This window comes from Falco peregrinus, chromosome 5 (genome assembly GCF_023634155.1).
Source record: "Falco peregrinus isolate bFalPer1 chromosome 5, bFalPer1.pri, whole genome shotgun sequence".
NCBI classification, from domain to species: domain Eukaryota; kingdom Metazoa; phylum Chordata; class Aves; order Falconiformes; family Falconidae; genus Falco; species Falco peregrinus.
In genome coordinates, this window is record NC_073725.1 from 34,023,787 (window position 1) to 34,044,698 (window position 20,912).

The window sequence follows — 20,912 nt, forward strand, 5'->3', positions numbered from 1 at the left end:
AACAAGAGTTGCAAATGAATTGGTATTTCCTGTATGTGGGTACATAGGTGTAACCATCACAACACCAGGGATACAGCAACTTTGAGCAACAAACATTTCAGTGATGAACATGCTTATCTATAGCTAATTAACAGGCATTTGGCTAACCCACTCCTATGGATTGAGGGCTGGTGGGGGGAGTTTTAGTCAGTATTGATGTGCATCAAAGAAAAACACTATTGATTTAATTAGGGTTAATTGATGGGTCATCAAGGAGGAAGGTTTCCTGCCTTCTATGCCCCAGACAGGACAACATGCAGCCCCTGTCTGAGACCCTACTGAATAGCTGATGTGTCAATCAATCAATATCTCTATGACATTTAACATCCAAGTGTCAAGACGTTTTGAATATAAGGTTCCCTCTCTCAAATGCAAAAAGGGGGAATACATGCCAATCACATTTGCACTACGGATCTGCCAAATCAGTAATTTTTAATGAAAACTACAAGGGTGTTACAAGAGAATCAGTTGCCAGCCAGTGAAGTATGTTTCTCTTTATATATAATCACATGTTAAATTCTAATAATTTGGAACTGAGTTTTATTGAGTTTTCAAATTTTATTTTAATAATTGTACATGGAAAGCACCACCACTGTCCATAACACAGGTAGCCATTAAAAAATTAATAAATTAATTCTCTCTATAACTTTTTTAATGTCAGTAAGTATAAATAATACAGGCATTGAAGAGTTCCACAGTGAGCTTAAATGTAGAAACTCACATCTTTTAACCTTAAATAACTTTTCAGCCATAGTCCATTCTTCCCTGCAGCAGTTCACCCCAACTTTTCATTACAAATGGTGGACTGTGGTACCTGAAACCACACCTTTTGCATAGCAAATGCTGCTTCATTGCCAAGACCTCTCCACTGTTGAAGGGTCACAGGTTCCATTGGAAAGTGGCACTCCTGGCAAAAGTTTAAAGCGCAACTCAACTCATTCAAAAAAGTGAAAAGCATGATAAAAGGGCCCAAAGCTATTATGTCTATCTGACCTTGTTGCCACTTCTAGTACAAGTAAGAGATTGGATGTAATTATCTGTTGCCTTTTTTTTTTTTTTTCAGGTAGATGTAAGCTCACTAAATACATGCAAAGGTGAGCAGATGTGAACCAGTTCTGTACTTAAAATGCAAAGCTGCAATTCACGTGAGGTTGCTCTTACACTGCACATTAGACTTGAATAGTAACATTACAGTACTGTTTAGTCTAGAGGAATGGCAGGGCAATAGACAAAGGAGATAGAATGAAACTCATTTTCCTACAGCAGCATTGTGTGACATGTCTAAAGTTAACTACAATGTGGGACCCCAACCTTTAGGCTCTGACTACAAATTCTCAACTTCTGTTAGAGAAAAAACCAAAAGGAAAGATTTAAAAGCAAGCAAACAAAAAAGACAAACAAAACATAAAACAGAACCACTCCTGTTTCTCTTTTGTCTCTTCTTCAGCCTTCCACATCCTTTTTTTTATTCTGTGTTGAAACCAGAATCAACTATGCAGTATTTATAGTGATGTTACTCTGCTGATAAAGTATTGCAGAGGCTGTGGCAACAATCTAGGGCTCAGCAGGGAAGCTGTAAGACAGCTATTTTTGTAATGTTTAAAATTATACTAAATTAATAAAAATAAAATCTCCTGCTGGGCTTCCAGTTTTAAATAGCACATTGTGGTGTAAATGATCAGAGCATCAGGGTTCTGCTAATTTAGTATGTATTATAACAGTGGAGACATTAAAAGATCATAGCATTTTTCATTTTAAAAACAACACTCTGTGAACTGGCTGAATAATTTCAATAGTTTATGCTAGGAATTGCTAATATACGCTCAATGGGATAGAGGGAAATGAGAAACCTGCATATAACTTTCAGGGGTTTGAAGGTATAATTGTTTAGGACTCTGTCTGGGAGGACTCTGTTCCCCAGATTGTAACAGTCTAACTTACTAAATTACCACTTCCTAAAATTAGAACAGTACTTAAAAAATAATAACTATATTTAATCTTTTATTAAAGCAAGATGAAATATTTCCTAATAAAGGGGAAAAAAAAATTGCTTTAGAATTAGAGAACTTCCATTGTCTCATACCTGTCTGGAAAGCTTCTGCAAAGTGGCTTTAAAAACCTCACTCCAACCCCTATACTGGGATAGGTAGTCACCGAGTACGTGTGTTTTGAGCTGAGCTGGATAGCACCTACTAACTTAACTTACACAGCTGGCATGAGCTGAAAGTATTTAGTTAAATGTTGGACAGCATGAAGTGCTAGTGTGTGTGCAAGACCAAGACCTAAGTAGAATAAGGGAGGAAGGTGATGACATATGTTTTCATAGAAAGAATGTTAAAAATGCAAATATTCATATGACAGTAAACCCATATACTGGCTCCTTTGATATTTTTCCCCTATACTGGAAACCTCTGATTTCATTGTGGCCATTCATCCCTGGTAGAAAAGGGTCAGAGTGACAGCAAGCAAAATTGGCCACTGGCAACCAAACTGTCTAATAGGCTTTGACAAGGTTAGACAGATGGATAACAGTATTAGTGCTTTGCAAGTACGTATTGCTACCACCCATGGGTGGAGCTATGCCCAGAGTAATGACAACAGGACATTTATAGGGAAAGTGCAAGGAAGATAACATAACATACCCTGAGACGTCTCTTAGTCATTCCAGTTTTTCTCACTCTGTTTTAAAAGTGCCAGAAGTTGGGTTTGAAAGTAAGGAAGACTCTCAACTGCTTCTGCTGGCATTTGTGTTTGCTCATGCCAGACTATTTCTTTTCAAAAGTACTGGTTGTTAAGTAAATAAAAGACGATATAATTGTGGTAATTATTATGTTTACAGGAAGCTGGAACAAGGTGAAAGTCACTGGCATTGTTGTTGAGCTAGCTGATATAATGTGACCTGAAATAATGTGTTACTAGTGCAGTCATGCGAAAAATCCCTAGAGCCAATACGCTGAGACCGTGTCATCCTTGTGAAAGGAGCAATATTCATGCTACATTGTGGCAGTCCAATATGTGCGTACCTTAAAACACTGAATAAGCGAGTAGAAGCAGTAAGACTGCAACTTCTTGGGATGCATTTTAGTCAACCATTCATCAAAATGGACACTCAAAGCAGCTCACTTTTACTAGCCACATCGAGTCTGAAAAAAACACTTAAAGCCTGATCAAGTACTTCTTTGCTGGCTCACTCAAGTTTTGATAAAGGACGAGCTGATTTAGCACACCACTGAATTAAATAAAAGCCATAAAATTTAATTCAGTCTTGCTGTAATGCAAAACACTGACCAAGATCTTTGCAACAAGTTTTATTTTGTTTTATTTTATTTTTTAACCAGGAATTGCCAATTTTTCAAAGCTGGAATTTTTAAAACAAAGTGTAATGCTCAGATATAAGCTTGTATAATGGGGACTGATTAGCAGCAAGTTTATATCCCCCTATCCACCATCCTCATGGTAGCTTAGAGGTCCACTTGGCAACTGGGAGAGCAGAAATTGAATTTTTGGTCTGAAGAAGAGAAAGAATTTGAATTTGGTCTTCCAATATAATATGTCTGTATCATGATTGTGGGCTACAGTGGATTCAGTAGCTGAGTATGTATATTACTCTTCACGTATGTGAAGGAGGTCTATTTGGTTTTCATTTCTTACTAAACTTCCAAAGCCAACTTTTTGTGAAAACAAATTCTGATTTACTAGCCAACACCAATAATAGAGGCAGAAAACTATTTTGGCATAGCTTTATAAAAAGTGCACTTTTTGGAGCTTCACCACTGTGTCTGGAGAGATGTATTTTTTTCTGGCACTCAGCAGTTCTGTGCTTCCCTCCCAGCTGCTAGAGTGGGGACAACATATTTCACCAGAGTGGGGATAACGTATTTCACCTGCTTCCCTGAAGGGTTCCAGAAAGGGTAAACAGTTTTAACCCCTAAGATATCCCAAAGATAGACTATAAAGGTAACAGCTGTACCTGTAAGTACATTGGGAAAAAGCCATGTCGTGTGGCGTGACTGACACCAGCTTTGCTCCTGGGTCTCCAGAGCAGGGAAGCTGTGCTCAGTCTGGCTACTGGGGACAGAGTCCTCAAATGGGAACTCTGCAAGCCATTCCGTGCCAGTATCGTGCCAGTGAGTATGCTGGTTATTAAGCAATATGATAAATGCAGTGCCTGAGTTGAGCTTGTACTCTGGCTCTGTGCAATTTTTTTTTTACTACAGTAAACTTAGAAAAGAGAAGCAGGCACAAAGGAGGGAAAAGGACACATGTAGATCCCTAAATTATTAGCTAGTTAGACATATACCCTCTTGACTCATATATCACTTTTCTCATTTCTGCTGAGTCATCCTGTAAGGCTGTATTTTACTGATCCTATTCTAGAAAAACCCATGTCTAAATAAGTGCCCGCTCAAATTTAACTGACTTTATTGCTAAGAAAGTACTATTTAGTATTAATTAATAAGGGGTATTTAGAATTGAAATAATATTTACTGCATTGAACACAACAACAGGAAGTTAAATATTGATGCAAAGCCATATGCTGAGGTTTAGGCCAAACATATATCAATATAACCAGATAAAATTCAGAAAGCACAGGGAATAGTTTACAACTCTAAAAAGGAGCAGAAATTCCATCAATGGCAAGTGGTTGGTCAGTACTTCAACTGCTTTTGTTGTGGGCACTGTCTTTTTCCACTTTTGGTTTTTGCTTCTGGACACCATGGTCTTTGTGTCCCAAAGCCTCTTCTTCCATTCACTTGCACAGTGCCTGTCATACTTTGGGTACAGTTGGAATATAAGTAACTGCAAAGAAGACATGCCCCTGTGAACACACAGAAGGACAAGTTTTTGAATCTTCTTTCAACCGCAGATGCTCACATATTCCAAATCCTGGCTGTGGTAATGCACAGATGCATGGAGGAGACAATTTGTACCTTACCTCACACACTGGGATAACCTGTGTGATGATATATTTTTATCTCTGTGAAAGCTGGCATGGTCCTAAATAGGTCTTTAGCTCAGATGTCTTCCCCAAAGCTTTGTGTTGGAGGTATCTGTCCACCCCACAGGCTGATCATCTGAATCTTCACCATTATTCTGAAGCACTTTTTATTCTCTTTTCCAACCCTTTTTTATCCCTGTTTCATTCCTTGTGCTGGCATGCATTCATATGGATTTTTTCTTTAACTGTTATTAATTACAGATGGTGCTGCTTCTTCACACTTGACCGCAAAAACAGACTGAAATGGACATTTATCGAATGGAGATGCAATGCACTGCACTACCAGTTCATGTGCTGCTCAGGCAGATTCTGAGGCCTTCCTTCCCCCTCTGCTGCCCCCATTTCCCTGTGTCCATAATTTATTAAGCTCAGCAGCTCTGTCAAAAACCTGAAACTATAGCTCAGCAGCACTAATTGCCACTTCCATCATTAAAACTGACCCATGCTCCCTTGATGTAACCCAACCAAGAAGCAGCTAGAGAGACAAAAGAATTTTACGCCCCCTCAAATAGCTACCACTTCTACCAAGCTAGCTTTTTCAAAAGGTAAATAAATTAAAAAATAGAAACAGCAGAAGGTAAATAAATTAAAAAATAGAAACAGCAGAGAGCACTGTCCTATCCCAGGGCTGTGAGCTCACCTGTTTATTCAAAGGATGATGAAAATGTTAGGGGGATTATCAAGGTGGCCACAATTTACCATTTAAAGAAGAGCATCTATTGAAGACACCAGTTTTGTTGGTAGGAGTCTGAGATCAGATGAGTGACACTGAGGAAACACACAGGATTCTAGAGAACACACGGTTCTGGAGAACAGCAGGAATAAGGTTACAAGCGAATTTTTAGATGCTGTGTGGGACTACGACCTGCACGGTGGTAGAATCGTATGAAATATGTGCATGAAATAAAGCACAACAAAACACAGTTTGTTTCTTTTCTCAAGTTAATAAGAGACAGTTCATTTGTGAAGAACAAATACAGGGCTCACACAGGATTATTGCTTCTGTGACACTAGAATTAAGAGTAAAACCTCTAGATGGAGCACAGGTAGTAAAATGCCGTGGAAATCTGAGCCAGCCCAGGTGCTCTGTGCTGTCGCTAGAACCTGTTTCCAAATGACAGTGTGTTTGCAGAGTTCTTGCCAAGCCCCAGATGATCCCAGCACCTTTGGGACTTGGTGAGAAAAATGACTACTTGTTTTCTATATAGATATATATAGGAGGGAAAATATCCTACTCTCCACTGAGATTTCAAAAATAGGAAAGAGATGAAACAAACTGTAAGAATAAAAATTTTTACATTAGAGAGAGGATCTGTGCTCAACATTCTCATAGGTAACGCAATGAATGGAGAGAAGATATGTATATTGGCAAAAAAAATATATTATTAATACAACAAAAGAGATCATGAAGAATTGAGGAAGGACCTCGGGACGGTAAGTGACAGAAATGGAGGACGACATTCAATGAAGTTAAAGTTCCAGTGAATAAGGTACAGGGGGAACAGAAAAACCTTGGTCACAGCTGGCTGGAAAGGGAAGCAGGCCTTCCAAGAGCAGCCTGCCCCAGCTCTTGTGGCGTCTTCTCAGCCCCAGGCGAAGCAGCAAGCCCATGGGTTCCCTTCAGCACAGGCCTCCGCCCCAGTTCCTTTCCTGCCCCAGTTTCCCACTTCTGCCCCATAAGCCACCTGCCACCATCTTGCTTACGCTAGTGACTCTAGCTGCAATGTGCCACTTCTGCGTTCCTGGGTTGTGCCTCACTGGATATTGGAATGAAAGAGTGCTGTAGAAAATCCACTTTCTCAGTGATGCCAATAACTTGAAAGGTCCAGAGTTTCGTAACTGAAACTGGAGTTCAAATACCAAATGGCATAATCATGGTAGTACAATAATAGTCTGTCTTCCTATGGTGGCCAGTGACTGGGATAGCCTAGCTTTCTTTTCCCAGGTGAGTTAACCTTCTCAGTAAGTTTGGACTATGTGAATTGCAGAGATGAATGGCATTTAATTCTCTCTATGGCTTATAAAGCCACAGTGGTCTTGTACCGTGATTCAGAGTTGAGATTAAAAATTAAAAAAAAAAAGAAGAAGACAGACATTAAAGAAGCTGAAATCAGAATTTGATGTAAATAACAAAACTTTAGGTCACAGCTATAACTTGAGTGGGGCGACACATTTTTGTCTTCTGCCGACGGAGGTTCATATCTTCAAGAGCAAATGCAGCAAGTACAAGACTGCAGAAGCAGAAATAGTATTCCTGTGACAAGGTTATAAAAGTAATAGATTACAATACTCTGTTCATACATTCACAAAGCAAATACTTTGAAATATCATCTTCTACCATTTCTTAGAAATGTATACACTCAAACAAAATTCTTAATCTATAACATGGATAAGAAACAGAAGTTTACATAGAGTATCTTGATTACAACATTCATAACTAGTTCTCTATTCAGCATAAAAGGAACAATATTCCCTGGGAGAAAGGTATGATAGACAAACAAACATAATTATCTTAAAGTTATATATGACAGTTAGCATCTCAAAATACTAATGTGCAGATATGATAGTATGCACTATCATAATTGTCTTGCATGACTGCTAACATGACTACCATCTTCTTCAGTGCTTTCTTAGGCTTTTTCTTATGACTTTTAAAACATATCTTTAAATAAAGTTAAAAAAATGCATACCTACCCTCTTTGGCCAGAACACTGAAAACCTTCATTGCCCTGACTGTTTACTCCTGTCCAGTTTGCACTCCCTCACAAGCATTTCCATGAATAAGGATGTGCTTCTCTTATTTGAGCTTATCTCCTTAGCCAGCATCTACTTTTACCAATTTCTGAACCTTACTTTCAAACTACTTTATTTCACAAAGCAAATTACTTTGAATAAATAATGTATTCAAGTTGACTTTTCTTCCTGTTGTAGAATACCCATGAGGCACTTACAGCTTTGTCTAATTTATTTGATTTTGAAAGTATTTCCTAGATTTGTTAAAAAGTTTTAACCCTCTGGTCCAGTCAGGCAAGAACTTCGTCAGTATTCTGAGTTAAGTCTGATGCTGATGGCCTACAGCCAGACAAATGTAGCAGTGTGAACCAAAAGTAAAGTATCCTGGAAGGTAGGATAGTAACTAGCTGGGATAAAATGCTATTTCATTTAAACTGATGACAAGACCAGAATTTCTGGGTTCAAATTTACATTGCTTGTCCTTTGCAGAAAAAATGAAAGATATATATTACTTTGTTAGGCTAGATAATGTGATCATAACCGCATGGTGATAAAAGAAAGTTGAGTACAAATTTCAACTCTTCTGTAACACTGAACAAAATACAAAAAACAAACAAACAAAAAAGGCATATTAATTAAAAAAATATTTCCAAATAATTATTGGATTGAAATTTTATTTCTTCATGACATATGGACATTATATTGGTGCTGTAGCTAGGATACTTCGAATTGGAGCCCAGGGCTTTTATGATGAGATCCCTAGAGAATGTCAAATCCATGTTCAACTTCAATTATCTAGATTTTCTGTTAATATAAAGGTGAATATTCTTTCTTTCTTTCTTTTTTCTCTCTCCCCCCCCCCCCCCTTTTTTTTTTTTTGTTGTTTTGTTTTGTTAGTATTATTTTAAGTAGTGGAAAACTCAGGACAGACAAAAATAACAAAAGCTTTATGAAGAAATCTCTGCCAAAATCTCTCCTTGATTACTTTGTCCCTGCATAGAAAGTCCTTTGCAGCTTGGTTTCAGTCAACTTGGTGGCTTTTTGATTTGCAGCAAACTGCACAGTAGCCTCTGATCTCTGGGAACTTATTGTTTCTAGCATCTCTGAAGCCAGCACCGTTTCATCATCCCTTCTCTCAGCGGTCTCCAGCTCTATCCTCAAGATGCAAAGCCTGCCTCTGCGCTGTGACTCTCTCCTGCCTGCCACAACCTCTAATCCAGAAATTTCCATCCTGAGCAGGCCCAGTTACTCCTGAAGACAGGAAAAATCTCTCCACCTAACACATCATGGTTTCTCTTTCTTCCCTGTGACTTACTCCTACTCAGTTTGCTTTGTTTTTTGCAGACCAGCCTGTGATGATGCCCGGGATCTGCCTCAGCTATCTGCCTCTTCCAGACCTTCCTGCTGAGTTTGTCTGAGAGGTGCTGGAGCTATAAAACACAGCTGCCTAAAGCACAGGGAAGCTTCTAGACACTGCAGGAGGTGAAATTGCTGTGCAAGAAAAGGGTAATGCTGCTTTCAGTGCACTAAGATAGAGACAAGGTGGATAAATGGCTAGAAAAGGAAAGAGGCAAGCAAAAATCATAGCTCTTTTATAGCAGACACTAGTGAACACCCAAATCTTTATGAAAGTGCAAGACAAGCATAGTTTCATTAACTATAAATCATGGAGAGGAAAATAAAGTCAATCAGATTATGAAGTGTTAGACTTGGCTTTGAACAGTGCACAGTTCAGAGCAAGGGGATGCAATTTTTGTTCAGCTAATCCAGAGTTGCCTTTGTAAGTAGACAAGAGTCTCACTATTTTTCTCCACGTTGGGATTTCCCTCATAAAACAGTGAAGCAGCTTTGTATGCTCCTATTAAAACTTTCGCAGAGAGCCCTTGGAATGGTTACTAACATTCAAGTCTAAATAACGTAACAGACCTAGATGAAATAAGACTTAGTTAATAGGTCTATATCCACAAAGCCATCCAAAACGTTTTGTAGTTATAAGTCATCTGAGAGGACACACAATGTCCTCCAGGTTAGCCTTTTCTAGAAGCGAATTTCACACTGCAGTTTGCATTCCTTCTCTGTGTACCAGACTTGATGACCTCTGAGAGAATGCAAATATATAAAAATAAGCCATATTTGCACCAAAAGGGATAATTAAAGAGAGGAAGGAAATTAAGGAAAGAAAAACTACCCTGCAAATTTCAGAAAATCTGCCTAATAGTGGAATAAGTGGATTGAGAGGTAAATGGTCTCCCAAGAGATACAACAGAAAGGCTATCTGCTTGGATTAGTACTAAATGGAATGAACAAAACACTAGAAATTACATTGCAAAGAATAATTTTGCACTGACAGGGGAATGGTCAAGATAATCTAATAGTACTGTTCATCTCTAACCTACAAAAACTACGGGAGAAAGTATCATGAACACCACTTTTTGATTGTCTCTCACTTTGGTACTCCTCTACACTCAAACTTTTGGTTTTTATCCTGCCAAGAACTTCTTATGATGTGATGTGATGTGAAGCTGGGTCCAGCCATAAGGAAGTGAAGAGAAGGACAGTCCATGAAATATTTTGGGAGGAGCAAGTGTTTACCATCCTCATGGGTTTTGGCAGATCTAGCATTTCAGGAGGTATGGCTGTTCTGTAGCAGGTGTGACTGTTCTAGTGGCATGGCTGTATTTTCCTTCCTTGCCGTTCAGCACCTTGAAGGGATATCGGAGAAGCCTTTGTTGCTTTGAGGCAGCTGTTCTGATTGCTCGCCAATGCAGCAGCGCTAGTCTTAGAGAATCTGCTGACAAAGAGAATGTAGGAGACTCACATTTGTGGGTTTTGTTTCTGTTTTTCAAGAGAGCATGCCCCTTGGGAAACAGCCTTATGACAGCAGGCCAGAGGGGTGACATACGTGTGAACATATGTCACTGCCCCCTGTGGTAACGTACATGCAAACATATGGCACTGCCCTCCTGGTGCATATTAGTTGTCAACAGACACAGGAAGGACCTTGCCCTGGTTATGTTTTTTATCATCCATATGGTTTTCTATTGCTCCTGATAGCAGATAAATTACAACTACTTCCAAAAACTCTGTCTAATAATAGTTTGTGTTTATTCCAAATATAGATGCTTGCTCTTTCCCTTTGGTACTTCCACAGAATTCATTGAGAACCAAGCAACATCTTTGCATTGCACCGCAGGACTCTGATGAATTAAAAACAGAAGAACAAAAAAAGAAGATTCAGCAAACACACGGCCAACGAGGTGAATAGCTGGAAGTGGACGTGCAGCATGACCCCTGTAACTTAGAAGGGGTTCAGCCTCACAGGATAGAAAAGCTTCACTACTTTTTACAGAGAAATAGGATAGTGACCCTATACAAGGAGACAGTGTTTCCCTAAAGTTTTACAAAATGACATGATATACCAAAAGTTGAGGTACAAGATAACAAAATGGGCTCAATTAACATATGACTTCATCTTTTTTCAATAAGAAATTAGTCTAGTAGATGCTATTATAGTGAAGGCTCCACTGGCAAAAGGACAGACCATCTCTAGACGATGCTGAGGTTTATATTTTCAAATGAAAATGAACATGAACAGTGCATATAAGCGATTTGAGAAGCAGCTACTACTGGTTCTGCATTAGTTTACAACCTTATTGTCTCTTCTGAGAGGTAACACCCAACTGCAGTCAGCCAGTTCAATTGGTAAAATAATCCTTAAATTGGCCTAAACCCCAAAGTGTACAAAATCTGTGTTTGTTTGAAAGCACTATGGTAAGTGACATTCCAGTCTAAGATACAGGAAAATCACCCAGCTGTCCTGTCCCCATAAAGTCAACCTCTTTGTCTCCGCCCTTCCATGCCCCAATACCCCAGTCACACCACAGGAGCTCAAGAAGCTTCCATTTGTTTGCCATGCATCCAACAACACACTGCTTGGTTTGGTGTTTCTGCTGAGAAAGCAGAAGACAACCTAAGTATTGGACTGAAACAAGAACAAATATTCTTAAAAGGCGAATCTTAGCATATTGGCGTACTTGGAGATCTGATCACTCTTTTGCTGTTTAACTGGCAGAAGAACACTTGACCCATAAGAAAGTTTGTGTTGCAGATTGAGTTTGCACAAGAAAAAAGAATAAGCACAATCAATTACAACAGCTTACATTAAAAAAAAAAATTAAATGCTATGGGCTTGTACTACTTCAGTTTAGATGGTCTTGCGGCACTGAGAAAAGTCTTTCATCATTGCATGACAATTAAATATATTTGAGTAGGTTTATGCAGAAATTCTCAGAACAGTTTTTGATAGAGTGTTCATAATATGGCTGGTACCAAATAACTCACCCTAGCAAAGTACTCTGTGCAATCCGACCCATAACTTTGGTCCTCAGGATGATTTGGAAAGCACTTTAACATATCAGAACTTGTGTTATTATTGTTAGCTGGGTTTAGGACAGTAATTAAGAATGGGCAAAAGCTGAGAGCTCTATGCAGTGGCAAATGTTACACGGACATAAAGTTTTCTCACTTGCAGTTGTGACTGAAATGATTTGCTGGAGTCATGCTCAGTGACCATTCCAAACTGACTACATTTTTAACAGTTTAGGAATATTATAAAAATTGACAAACAGCAAACATTTAGAACATGTTGATGGTATTATCTTTTTTTCTTTCAGGTGGACAGAACTTTATGACAGGAAACAATGATAGGCTAATGTAAACAACTTATTTTGCCTACCTTTGTATTTCAATACAGTAGTTCAATATAACCACATTTCTCCAAAGACTCGTATTCTGTTATTGAAAGGTAATGGTGGGAACCAACTTAAGAACATGTAAAATGCAAGATTTTTTAATCAATGAGAAGCTATTAATTTAACCAAGCCTTCCTGTAATAATATTGAGACAGACTGTCTGCCTGTTTTTACATTATAGCTAGCTTTGCAATCTGTACGGAATCTAATGAGGTGTGTACTTTTTGTGAATTTATTGATTGAGAGTAGTCCTTAGGAATTTAATGTTGCCAAAAACTTTGTGTCTCTCCCTAATTGTAGAGGGGTTGTTTGCTTTCTGGAACAACAAAGTTACTATTTTAGTAAGAGCTGTTGATTCTTGCCACTACACATAGAACTCATTTAGCTGGTCTTCATAGATCCCATTAAGATCAGACCTCATTAAGCTCAGACCTGATGTGACCCAATGCATCAGTGATCTGACTGACACCCATGTGAAACCACACTGATGCATCATTTGATAGGCTCATTAAAGTCAGGCTACACACGTGGGACCCAGCAGCAGCATGATCCCTCAAGTCCCCAAATAACCACAGTGATATTCTAAGCAGTTCTTGAACCTACGTGTTTGGAGGTGACTAAAAGAATCAATACAAAAATTTAGGGTAGATAATATATATTTAAGACACAGAAACCCAACAGATCTTGCTAATCTAAAGTAAGCTTTAGTTTAAGCATCTTCATCCTACCTTCATGATGCATCACTGCTGATTTCAGCAGAACAGTCCGCAACTGAAACCCAACATAGAACTATAGTATTTTGTCAACTGTGCTTTATCATAGCCATATTTTATTAAAAATTGCCATTAGCTTAAGGAATTTTTACATATACAGATAGCATAGAATCTGCAGCTAAATATACTCAAATCACAGAAAAATTAAGCAGCTTTTTACTGTTGATTTCCTTAACTAAGTTTTACAGTTATTTGATGTATTTTTTGTTTGCACTCACTTTTTGGTGTAGTATCTGAATGTTCTCCATTAGGGCATTAAACAATATGACTAATGTCTGAAATATGTTACATACTCTGGAAAATTTTTGCTTTGTGTATGGAAAAACAAAAAAAATATGTACTGGCATGTGGAAAAAATAGAATCAGTGATACATCCCTCACTGTTGAATAGAGCTGGCTGGAAAGCAAGTATTCTGTTTTATGAAAATGTCAAGGATTTACAACTTGTGTTCATCCCCCATTAGAACTACGCTTTTAAAAGGAAAAGAAAAGAAAAGAAAAGAAAAGAAAAGAAAAGAAAAGAAAAGAAAAGAAAAGAAAAGAAAAGAAAAAAGAAAAGAAAAGAAAAGAAAAGAAAAGAAAAGAAAAGAAAAGAAAAGAAAAGAAAAGAAAAGAAAAGAAAAGAAAAGAAAAGAAAAGAAAAGAAAAGAAAAGAAAAGAAAAGAAAAGAAAAGAAAAGAAAAGAAAAGAAAGAAAATTCACCTTGTGGGTAAGACAGTATTGCACATTCTCTTGGAAGTGGGAGACACAGATGAAGTAATGTCTCTGCTCACTGCAGGGAGGTTGAACTAGAAGACCTTTAAATGTCCTTTCCAACCCAAACCATTCTATGAGTCTATGATTCTATGACAATTTTGAATATTAGCTACCAAAGCCACTAAATATTTTTTTGTTGTTTTGGAGTATGTATGTGCCATCCAATCAATTTGCTGCTTCTTAAGTTCCAGTCTGAGAAATGGGCTCTGAGAAGGCGTGGTGGGATGGGAATGACCTGTCCTGCAGCCAGTCTGCTCCATAGGAGCTCACCTCCCTTCCCACATGGCAGCAACACAGATGAAAGTAGGAAAGGGCTCAGTCCTCAGTGTATGTTTAGAAAGGTCATGTGTTTTACAGTCTAAAGATGGATCACATGTTAAATACCTAAATATACCAATTAGTAGAGGCATCTTGTTTTGTTGGTTGTCTAGTGCCTTTCTGTAACATTTATCCTACACATCAGCTAGCTAATTGAAATACAGTATAGAAGACTACAGTCTAATGTTTAAATTTTCTGATGAAAATTATAGCTGTAAAGCAGTTCCTAGTCTTGGAACATTTTTGTTTCTCTTTGACAGAAATAAAAAAGAAAACTTTGAAATTCTAGTGAAAAACAATTTGTTCCTAAAAATATTACACTATCACACATGAAGCTAATGTTAACATGAAATTATCTGAAAGGTGAAAAGATTCTTAAGTATGGGCTTTACTTGTAATCAAAGGAAAAATTACATCAAAGTCAAAGGCAGTTTTATTGACATCTTTTGGGCCAGAAGTTTACATTTTGGTTTGAATGGGACAGCTTGGCTGTTTGAAGTTTATGCTTTTAAAGACTGAATAAGCAGGACCCAGGTAGATAATTGAATCTCTCTAATCACAAAGGTAAAATATTTTTTTAAAAGTCAGAATAAGCTGATCTATATTCTGTTAGCTGTATGTATCCATACCCATTACTTGCAATCAATTTTAACTTAAAAATGGGGAAATAAATCTGTCTGCTAGTGATTTTCAGTCTGTACTTGGTGAAATCCTGAGTTCTCTGGATGTCTTCTAAAGGTCACTATAAAGCTCTTTTGCTTGCAAAAATTAATGAAGAAAATCAAGTGTGTTGCCATGCTAGGCTACAGTTCAGGATAAAACTCTTCACTTCTACTGCACAATGCATAGAAGCCTGCAAATTCATTAAGGTGCAGACTTTAAATCTGCATAATCACTCTTCCAAACTAAAATGTATATATGATCTGAATCTAAGCAATTCCAAAATGAATTAAGTGAACTTCCTGTTTTTTATTGTGAACTACTATTTTCAAACACTTCTAAGAGAACATGAATACATATGTTCAGAATAATTAATTAATAAAAAATGTTTCACAAATTCAGCATAGTGCAAAGATCTTTACTGTATCCCTTTAGTTAAAGTGAAAACAAAACCAAAACTACAAGACTTCAGTAACCACAATAGAAAAAAATACTACATAAGAACACAGAAAACATAACCTAAGGTAGCGTTTCATAGGGAAAGGAGACCTGAGGTGACTGGATATGGATATGTACCCACTAGCTAACAGTGTATGACAAATGAAACATATTTAAGTAGCCTAATTTTCTTTCTGATTTAATAGGATCCAATAAATGGAAACTGTATGGCCAGAATAATGAAAAGAGCACAAAATTTATCTCATTCTGTTGCGTCCTCTCTGTGTTCTTTTGTCCTTTGATTGCACTGGTGGATAATATTATTTTGTTCCCAAGGAAATATGTCCCTTTGATTAGGTTGCAGATATTCTCTCATTTGTCACTGTTCTATCAAGCTATGCCATGTAACAGCAGGAACCCTTGATTATTTAATTGCTTGTAAGAACTCATTAAATCTTACTATCAATCATTGGACATATGGCAAATATCACCCAATGGCATGAGAGGTTTTAACAGTGATCTGTCACTGGGGCATACCCTTTCTTTAGTAGCACAGGCCCTTTGTTTAGTTCTCTGATCATAATAATTTTTAATTAATATTGATTTGCAAAAGAGTGTTCATGCAGTGGCCTTAATCTATGGGTACAAGGATAACCTAACAGGAACATTTGTAATTCCATATAAATATCCAGAAAACCCATCTAAAAGAGTTTAACCTTTATACAGTGTTTTGTAGATGATGTTAGTCTGATGATAATCTAATTTAGTCTTTAAAGTGGATATGTCTCATTAGGAAAAACTTATAATTGGAAGTCATACAATAGGCTTTGCATCAACACCTTGATGGGATCCTATGAAGTATCTGTGATGATATGAAGGAAAAAGACATTTCTCGAAATACAGAATAGTGGCTGTAGCTAATAGAGGTAGCTACTTATGCAGCTATTTATTTAGTCTATAACAAAAAGCACATCAAAGAACTGGGAAGAAATCACACCAAATATTGTTTAATTTCGTCACAGATCCTTAAGGTTTAGAGATTATATAAACATAGATGAATGGACTTAAAATCATGAAAAAAATCTGACTACTGCAAAAACCCGACTCTGGGTATGTAGAGTCTAACGAACGAAATTTAGACTCTGCATTCTTTGCAATCAGAACTTTAGCTATAGCTGCTTTTACCTGAAGAGGTTCAAACCGAGCAATGTTCAAAAGATAAACTTTCAAAGGTGGAAGTTTTCAGCAGCTGGCAACCGAAGTACTCCATATTTGCAATTATAAAAGCCAGAACTGCATTTGAGCCTCTTCTCATGGTGACAACACTTTTACTCTACTGGACTCATAACCTTTTACTATATTTCATTCACTAATATTACTTGGAAGTTGCAGGAAGCAAAAAAATCCAACACAACCACAAAACATTTATTTGATTAATTTATTCAACAAAATACTTGCCTCCATCTTTCTTATTGTTGATATACTGTTACTTGGACTGGAAACCATGGGGTATAAGCTATTACTTTGTAATAACTTTGTCTAAAATCCTTTTTTGTTTGACAATTGTGTGTGGAAAACTTAAGAATAATTGATACACAGAAAAAAGTAGAAACCGGACAAACTCCTTCTCTGACTTAGGCTTCCATTCATATATGCTGCCTGTGACATATTATGCTTTTTATTTGATCTATGGCTCTGGATCTCTTTAAAATGACATAGAGGTTTTACCATAGCAACACTTCAGGTTTGAGAATGATGGGTTAAAATCTAAAATGATATTTGTAGGTTCTTGGAACTAATTTTTGGATATGGATGACAGCTGGTGTCAATTTGGTTTGTGGTTTGGGTTCAGTGGGTGAGCTCTACAAAAGAAGTGGAGATTTGAATATCTATAAATAGTAAAGAGCCACAGACATTTTGCTTTAAAACAGAGTGGAAGTGAAGTTGTGAGAAGTAAGAAAGAGCAGCAGAACCTAATTACCTGAGATATGTATCTGCTTTTAGCTATGGAAATGATGAAGAAAAGGAAAAGGGATTTTGTGGTTTGTTTGGGGATTTTGCTTGGTTGTTTTTTTGTGGGTTTTTTTGGTGGGTTTTGGGGTTGGTTTTTTTTGGTTGGTTGGTGTTTTTTAGTTTTGGATTTGGTTTGGTTTGTTGTTTTTTGTTTGTTTGTTTGGGGTTTTTTTGGTTGGGTTTTTGTTTTTTTTTTTTTTTTTTGGTCAGGGTGTGTGTGTGTAAGTATTTCAGGCTACCTTTTCTTGATTTATGAACTACTGTCTCTAAATGTTTCTGTGTATTCAGCCCTGTCCTGTTAACAGCAGCATTGTGCCAGATACATATCTATCATTTGTCTCACAGTATGCTGTTTAAGGATTATCATTTAAGTATTTAATACTTTCTTATTTTCAAGTCTTTGTTGATTTCTTTAGTGCCAATTACGCCCTGTTGGAACTGCCAATGACACACAGTGATTCACAAGGTAGATTTAATAAACAAGCTTATATCACTGACAAATATTTCATCAAGATGTGAGAAATCATAAGTTTTGGAATAAAATCCAGAAACTTTACATTTCCATGAGGATTTATGTTAAGATTCCCACGTTTTCAAACAATTATATTGATTTAAAAATATATAATACATATTTTTAATCCTAATTTCTTAATGTCTGATTCTCTTCCAAAGAAAATTCATCTATGTCTAAATGACTGCATGCATATATACAGTCTGAGGACAGATTATCCAGGTGTTTTTTATTCTCTGTTAAAGTAAACTAATTCATTCTTATGGAGACAGAGCTCAGTCCCATAACAAGGGGAAGAGCCTTCATGACAGATATGCAGCTGGATTTTATACGTGCTTAACATCATTACAGCAGTACAAGGGATGTAAAAGAGTCATTCTCCTTTCCCAGAAAATGCCATAAGACTGCCTTAAGATTCCTCTAAGCAGTGCTACCTATGAAAATCTGTCCCAATGAGCAAACTAGATATCATGGCTCATGAGAGAGCTGTTTGAGAAATGTTTCAACAAATATATTCAATTTAATTATTATTTTGTTTTATAGTTCACATAAATACCTTGACAAAATATTACCAGTAGATAAACAACAAATTGTAGTGGGTTTATAAGCATTTCATTATTAATTCTGGTCCTGATTTTTCCCAGTTTTCCATGTTTCAACATTGTTGAAGTATTTATTGTGCTTTTTACTTTCCTTTTGCAGAAGTTTAGTAACTGTCTAATGTAAGATCGTAAACAAATTCAGGTATTCTATTTGAAATTCTGAGCATAGACTATTTGGCATCTTTTTCTCAGAATTCAGAGGAACTAAGAATTTCCACTGTGTTCCCCAAACCTATGCCTTTATGTCCTTGCTACACTTTCTACAGGACTGTTTTAGCTAACTGCATATTCTGAATGTCAAAGACCAGCAAATGAAATACTGTCTGATACTATAATATTATCACAGAAACAGTCATGAATGAACTTTGGTTTAAGTAAAAAAACCAAAAAAAACCCCCAAAAAACACAAAAAAACCAAAACAGCACTGCAGGTCTCAGGACTGCACTTGCCATCTCAAAATATTTGCTCACTATCCCTCAACAAAATTATTCCATTTATTGTGTAGACATGGGTCCACCTAGTTTACTTCTGTGTAAGACAGTGAAAATATCTCCTTTGCCAATGAATTTGAGATTATACAAGCAAAGTACTCCATTAACCATTCAGAGCAACTGGAAATACCTTGCTTTCCCAATAAAATGTTTTAACTGAAGGACTTCACAGACAGTCTATTAACAAGAACTACAGCACATTACAGTAATTTCATTATTTCCAAGGTAGGCTTGGACCAGGCATGTCATCTCCGGGGCAATGAATGATACTTTAGGGTAACAGACAATGCTATTATTTTTCTCCATAGTGATATTTTGGTGTAAGTGGACCAAAGACACTGGTGAGATTATGCCACAAAGTACAGAAAGTCTTCCAGGAAGTAAATGAATAAGCTTTGCTATGTTTGCGTAGAATAAAACCCATTAAAACCCATTAAAGGAACCCAAACTGTAGACAGAAGGTAAAGGAGGATTGATTTGTTGTAGCCGTAAAGGCAATAGAATGTCCATTTATTAATTAAAAGTACATTTTATGTATTCTGATGTGATAAATAGTTTGACTGTTTAGGTTAATTCCCTTAGAAATGCACCTAAGGCTATTAACACTGATAAATTATGCACTACTACTTTTTAAATTTCTGATAGACAGTCTTCACAAGTATGCTCCACTTCATTTTCAGTTTTAAGCAGCAGTTTTGTGTAATCATATTCGACATTTAACTATTGCCACTAAAAGCTTCTTAGCCTGAAAAAAGCCAGGCTTTCACAGTTTTAACTCTGCTCTTTTGCCTTCTTTTCCCATCAAATACACATACATATGAGAAATAGTTTCCTGCTTTGAAGGCCTCAGCTGAAAGAAATAATATGCTCTTAACTATATACTCCTTTGACTTTATGCTCCCTTTAATTTCAGAGTGCTAAACCAAGTAACCCCTGCATAAAAAAAAATAAAATATGACAATGACATTTTTAGATATGAATAAATACAGAGAGAATACTGAAGGTGTATGTGCATAAATAAATCTATATATTCACACTCACCAAAGTCCTGGGAAAATGTATTAATCTCTGTTTCTTCTAGTACAGTATTAACTAAATCAGCTACAGGTGAAAACCACAAAATAATTTTCATGGAAGTCCTGTGTCTTTCAATATATAGTGCATTGGTATCCATATTTTGTACATATGTATATAAATACAGCGTCTGTATTCTGATACAGGCACATATTCTGAGTACTTTGCACTGAGCTTATTTCTGAAAATCAGGCATCTAATACCAAGCTAAAAGTTTCAACTTAATATGTATGTCATTTTCTGTAAATGTGAATATCTGATCATATGTATATGTGAGTGAGTGCATATGCTTCTGTACGTATGTGTGTTCTGAAAAATAGGGGGTGTTGTCACTCTCTGATGGTGGTGATGGAGGGGAACAACTTTCTTTCTCCCACTGTAAATTTTAAAGGCATTTAAAGGGTTCATTGTTTCAAATCAAAGAGCTATTCATAATAAGTTCCAATAAAATGCAATCCATCACAATTTTACATGAGCAGAAGCTTTCAGCTTGTGCATATTTTGTCAGGAAGGCAATTTAAAGCTTATAAACACAAATCACATCTTTTGGTTTTAACCACAAAACATTTACACAGTACTGACCTGCCACCTATAGTGTCTCAATAAACAGCCAAGAGGTAGAGCACTCCACCTGCAATAGCAAGCAAGACCATGAAGCAAGGACCTAGAGACAGCATTTTCTTTTAGGGCAGACGAACTGTTGAGGCATCAATTCATGAATTCTCAGAAGATCTGGAGAGAAAAGGATGTTTG